A 6514-nucleotide genomic window follows, 5' to 3' on the forward strand; every position below is an offset into this window, starting at 1 on the left:
ACATTTGTCGCCGGTTTAAAGTTTGGAAGGTTAGTTTACCAGCACCTCAATAGTAAGGGTGTCAATGGCTTCGATGCAGTTTCTTCTCAAACTGGCCGCTTGTTGATTTAAACACGAAAATTATATAAAAAAAAGTCCTAAGTATGTTGTACTTATATCAATTCAACCTTAAATCTTTTAATTTGACCAATTTAATCGTAAATTTTTTGATTATATGCCAATTTAGTCTTAAACTTTTTTATGATTTGTCCATTCAGTACTTTCGACCAATTTTGGCTGGATTTTGTTGATATGACGGTCTAGTTAGCGTTGATCGTCCTACATGGCATAATCGGCCCTAACATGGATAATTTTTTCAATTTAATAATTTTTTGTAGAATTTTTCTGAATTTTTTCTTCTTTATTTGTTTTTTTTTTATTTTATATGGTGGACCCCGACCGTGCCACAAAGGATGGCCAGTGTCCAAGTTACTAATTTTCAGTCAAAGTTGGCCGGATCGACTATATTGGTAAATTGTCAAAAATTTTAGGGCTAAATGGGTCAAATGAAAGATTTAAGACTAAGCATGAACTAATGCAATAGATTTAACATGTTTTTTTGATAATTTTCCCTCAACTAATTTTATTACAAGGATGGCTTCGTAGTTTCCCAACATATCCAAGGTTGGCATTGTTACAATGGCTTGGTAGTCTTGTTCTTCTTGTGCAATAGAGCGGTGAATTCGATGGATTTTTATTTTTTTTTTTTTGGTCCAAATTAGATGGAGTTCTTTTTTTTTTTTTTTTTGGTCGAATAAATTTGGATGGAGTTTTTTTTTTTGGTCAAATTTTGGAGGGAGTTCACATGGTATATTCTCCGGGGTTTTTGGAAAGTTCCTTGAGCACTACTATATATACACGGCCGGTTCGGTGGAACCGCCGGTTCCGGTTTAGGAACCGGCCGTGTATATTTCTGGTTCCGGGCCGGTTCCGGTTCCGCTTCGGAACCGGAGGTTCATTCCGATTCCCTTTTTAATAATAATTTTTAAAATAATAAATAATAAAATAAACATTATAAATTATAAATTATAAAATACAATTAAATTGTACATTGTAATAAAATATGGGAAAAAAAAAAAGAAGAAGGAATGAGCTTGAACTTAATGAATTATCATTAAGCGCCTACATATCTTCTTGGGGATAGAAGAATCAAAGCCCATGTAGTTCTTTTACCTTTGAGAACCCCAACTTACCTCATCGTCAATCGTCGCTACCCGTTGTGGTACCCGTGGTAGTGGTATCTCCAACATCATCGCTAAAAAATTCGTGTTCACGATCTAACTCTTGGTGTCGATATTTCGCCCTCGTCCAATCGCCGACACAAGCTTGAGCTTCCACAGAGTCCGGGCTTAATCTTGAACGGCGAGAGTCCAAAATTAATCCTCCAGCACTAAATGTTTGTTCAACTGCAACCGTTAAAGAAGGGGTTGTTAATATTTGACGAGTGATGAGGGCGAGAACTGGATAATCGATTTGGTGACTCTTCCACCACTTCGGGATTTCGAAATCTGTACTATGTTATGCATCACGAAACTCAAATTGAGTGGTTAAATATTTTTCTAATTCAGAAATACTACATGTTGCCCCTTTTTTGTTTTTTTTGCCTACTCTTAAGCATATTATACCATCTACTAAGTGAACTACCACATTCGCTACGCGAGGCTGTAGATTGTAAAGATCCGGAATCACTTAAACCATATCTACTACAAAATTCTCCATATAATGCTACTATAGATTCTTTAACATCTCCTAGTATATTTGAAATATCTATTGAATCTTCCAAATGTAAACAATCATGATAATAGACATTCAAATAATCTTGTAAACCGTCTAATTTAATACGTGGATAAAAAACAATACCAACTAAATAGACAAGAGGAATTTGCAAATAATAATGCAACCATTTTTCTCGCATTACTAAAATAGTTCGACCTAATTCGGTATCATTTTTATATTCACTAAAAACACTACCAATATTAACACACTCTATTAAAAATAAATGCGTAGTAGGATAATAAATACCAGATAAAGTCTTAGTAGCATCATTAAAAATTTTCAAAATATCTAAAATTTTCTTGCAAACGTCCCAATGTTGAGGAAGTAAAGTAATTTCGGGAATATTTTATGAAATAAACATACATAATAAATCTTTATATTCAAAAGTTTGCCGAAGCAACTCGTACGTAGAATTCCAACGAGTCGGAATATCTTTTGGAAATCTTCTTGCCCTTCTCCCATTTTGTTTACAAAATTTTCCCCATGATTTCATACAATGGGGACAACTCCATAAAAATTTAATTGCACTCTTTATTGGGGCGAGAGAAGTGTCAAGAGTTCGTAAACCATCTTGTACACATAAATTTAAAACATGACAAGCACATCTAATATGAAAAAATTGTCAGCCAAAAGTGAGTTTGCAAATATTTTCTAATTCGGGAATAGAAGCGGTATTTGCGGCGGCATTATCAAAACCACTTGAAAATACTTTATTTATTAAATTATATTATTCTAAAACTTGCCTAATTATTCTATAAATATTATGAGTCGAGTGTCTTTCATCAAAAACTCGGAATGCAATAAGTTTTTTTTGAATCGTCCAATCGTCACCTATCCAATGACACGTGACACCCATATAAGAATGAATTTGTCAAGGATCACTACAAATATCGCTACCTATATGCACACATCCATTGAATTCCATAAAAAATTTTGCTAAAGATTTTTTTCTTTTTTTATAAAGATGAAAAACTTCGCGTTTAAGAGTATTTTTTGGAATAGTTGGCGCTTGCGGAACCAATGCAGTATTTATCAAATATTTCATATTAAAATTTTTACCAGTATTAAACGGAGCATGATCAAGGGCAACATATTCACCTAATGTTTGTTTATAAAGTGCTTCAGTGAAACGAAATATAGGATGAGGATTAGAAGTGGCGTACCCGGAAATTTGTTGTTGTGTATTGTCGATCCCCGCTTGCATTGGATGTTTTTTCGTCAAATGCCGACGGAATGTTCCGTAGCCATCTCCTTTCGTAAATTTATATGTTTGCGAACAATATTTACATTTTATATTATACTTACCTTCGGCTTCATCACGTACCTTGTCGAAGTGTAGCCACAAGTCGGATGTATTATCTCGGCCCTTCCGTTCCGGCTCATTTGCCGTTGACGTTTCTTCGACACCGGTGGGAGGATGAAGACTTTCTTGTGTTGGGATGTGCTCGACGTTTGGAATCGGCACATAGTTGATATTATCGTCGTCGTCTTCCCAACTTGCATACTCACGAGGATCATATTCGGGAAAGGGATACTCGGAATCTCCCATAGTCATCTTGCCCTTGTCAGCATTTCTGCTTCTACTTGCCATTTTTGAGAGAATTGATCGGAAATCCGATTGAGAGAATTGAGTCGGGATTGAGAGAATTGGGAGAATTTGAGCGATTTGAGAGGATTTCGGAGAGAATTCGAGAGATTGTTCGGAGAATTTGTGACAAAAATGAAAGGGGGAGCATATGTATTTATAGGCAAGAATTATTTTTATTTTTTATTTTTTATTTTTTTACAAGCAACGGCCCAAAGGGCGCGGGGGGGGGCGGCGGGCCGGGCGAGAGCCGTTGGGCTCTTCGCCCTCGGGCCCGCCCCTTTTTTTTTTTTTTTTTTTCCTTCTTTGCCGGTTCCCACGGTTCCGGGTTGGAACCGTGGGCCCTGTTAACGGGCCGGTTCCGGGCCCACGGGCCCAAATGGCACCCTCTACTACTATAGGGAGTGCTGTCCAACCTTGGAGGATGTAATAATTTATTTCTTTTCTTCTTTTGCTAGTAGAGGATGAAATGCTCTATTTTTTTTTCCCCTCGGTGTCGCGTGATAAATAAATATTCTAATTTTTATTGGTTTTGTTGGACATCTACGTTTGATCCGCCGGTGACTGGAGGCAAATCCACCGGCCGTGGTGTTGTTGTGGACTTTTTTCACGCTCACTTCGATTAATTCATCGACGCCGACGTGATAATTTTTGATAACATCTTTTCATGTTGTTTATTTATTTATTTTTCTTTTTTCCTTTTCCTTTTTCCTCCAATCGATCGCACCACACCGGCCCTCACCTCCAGCCGATCGCCAATTGGGTGAATAGCTGGAGGAAAAGGGAGAAAAAAAATAACTCAAAAAAATTAAAAATTACTTAAAATTGCCACGTCAACGCCGATCAGCCAAATTTTGTCACAAGGACTGAATTGATACAAATATAAAAAGCTTAGGAATGAATTGACCAAAAAAAAAATTCAGAACTAAGTCAGCATAATTATAAGAGATTTAGGACTTTCTTGGTAATTTGTCCGACTTAACGATTATGCAGATAGAAAAATTAGGGGCTGTAACAAAAATAAAAATTCAGGGGCAATTTGTAATTTTAAAAAGTTCGGCTGCCATTGTACACCGATGCTAATGTTGAGGGAGATAGTTTGTGACTTTTCAAAGTTTCCGGTGCTGCCAAGGTTCAGACGGATTTGAAACAACTATTCGTTTTTAGAAGGAAAAAGTTGTGGATGGAATTTTGAGGGGGGAAAGAGAAGAAAGAGATTCCTTTAAAACAGGATTATCCGTTTGTTTAAACATGCTTTGATCCGTTTTTATCGCGAAGCTCCGGAAATATTATCAGAAAGGTGGGATACATTTCCTTAAGCTCCGGAAATATTATTAGCTCCACGTACAGATGTTTACATTTGTGATGCACGGCTACGAGTATATATGTTATCATCCACATGTTTTTTTTTTTTTGGTCGGAAACACAAGTAATCTTTATTTCTCAGCTTGGGTTTGTAGAACGTAAACTCAACCCAGGGGCATCACAACAAAGAAAGTCCCATAAGGTTTGGGGGGGTTTACATAACGAAAAAGCAGGAAGTAAGTTCAAACGCGATGCTTTAGACAACCGGTCTGCAACTTGGTTAGCAGATCTCCCGCAATGGGCCACGGTAAACTCAACCCAGGGTCATCCATATGTTAGATGCTATCATCTTCTATGACATTTTTTGCAAAAGAGTGAAATCTAGGAAATTTAGGCATAAATTTATGAAAATGAGGTCAAACTAGCCTAATATAAGCTTATTCTATTTTTAGGGATTTTCTAAATTTTTTGTGATTTTTTAAAAATTTTCCAATTTTTTTTAGTTTTTTTATTTTTATTTTTATAAGGTTAAGGGAAAAGTAATGAGAGACTTGAAAGGGAAAATCAAGAGATGTGAGACTTCATTTTGTTTAGTGATTCTCAAAAACGATTCTTTTTTTCATAACCAACTTTTTTTTTGTTCTGGATTTTGCTCTAGAACCGATTCTGATTCTCTGAAACCGATTCTGGAAATAAAATTAGAATCAAATTTATTTACGTTACCAAACGCGATTCTCATCCTTTTTTATTCCCAAAAACAAAATCAGAGAATGAGAATAGTTACCGTGCAGGCCCTTAGCATGGTGTAATGAAAAGACAATTCAACAACTTAATCAATAAAAAGAAGAAATTCCTCCCATAGGCAAAGGGTAAAAAAGAGGTCTAAAATTCCACGGAAGAGTATTTTGTGATTCTTCACCCTATGGCATTTGTACAATCTTTAAACTTTAGGACAATGTTGTCTATATACATACATTAAGAATACTTAGATATTAATATGTCAAGCGACGTGGTAAGGTGTTTATTATTATTTTCCATGCATACTTCCAATGAATGGCCGAGTTACTGATTCCAATATAGAACGAGGTTAGCATCGACTCCATCCACACAGACAAGGGTCATTTTATTTGGAGTTAATCACGTAGTTGCTATATTGATCTCATTTAGATTCACTTTCTGCAAATATTTATATGTTTATCATGACTTAACACTCACCGTGAAATATTCGTTTTAAACAAAAATTACTCGTCCGACTTGCGGCTCAAACGTTTGTATTTGAGAGGTTAGTGTGTCACAACCTCAATCGTAAAAGTATCAATGGTTCCGATTCAGTTTCTTATCAAACCAATCAATTCTTAGATTAAATTCACGGTGCATCAATGAGTCATTAGCGGGCCCCAAATTAATAAATCTCTCCATGTGAAAATGACAATATTTTCAATAAAAAAAAAGATGACAAATTCTGAATATACAACTTGACCATTGGTTCTCTTGTGACATAGCTTGAGTTGACTTCTCTATCCTAGATCTACCTCTTCTAGGGGCTTTTTTTCTCAATTTGTTCTTGGAGTTTCTTTGCAAAGTGATGGGACGCACGAGTCCCAAATTTTTAATTATTATATAATATCGCGAAATAAGAGATCGAATAATAAAATAAATGAAATCAACAAATAAATCAAATATCAAATTTACCTGATTCGATCGAGGTGATCTATGTCCAATGAATGGCCGAGTTATTGATTCCAATATAGAACGAGGTTAGCATCGACTCCATCCACACAGACAAGGGTCATTTTATTTGGAGTTAAT

Source organism: Rhodamnia argentea, chromosome 6, assembly GCF_020921035.1.
Source record: "Rhodamnia argentea isolate NSW1041297 chromosome 6, ASM2092103v1, whole genome shotgun sequence".
NCBI lineage: Eukaryota > Viridiplantae > Streptophyta > Magnoliopsida > Myrtales > Myrtaceae > Rhodamnia > Rhodamnia argentea.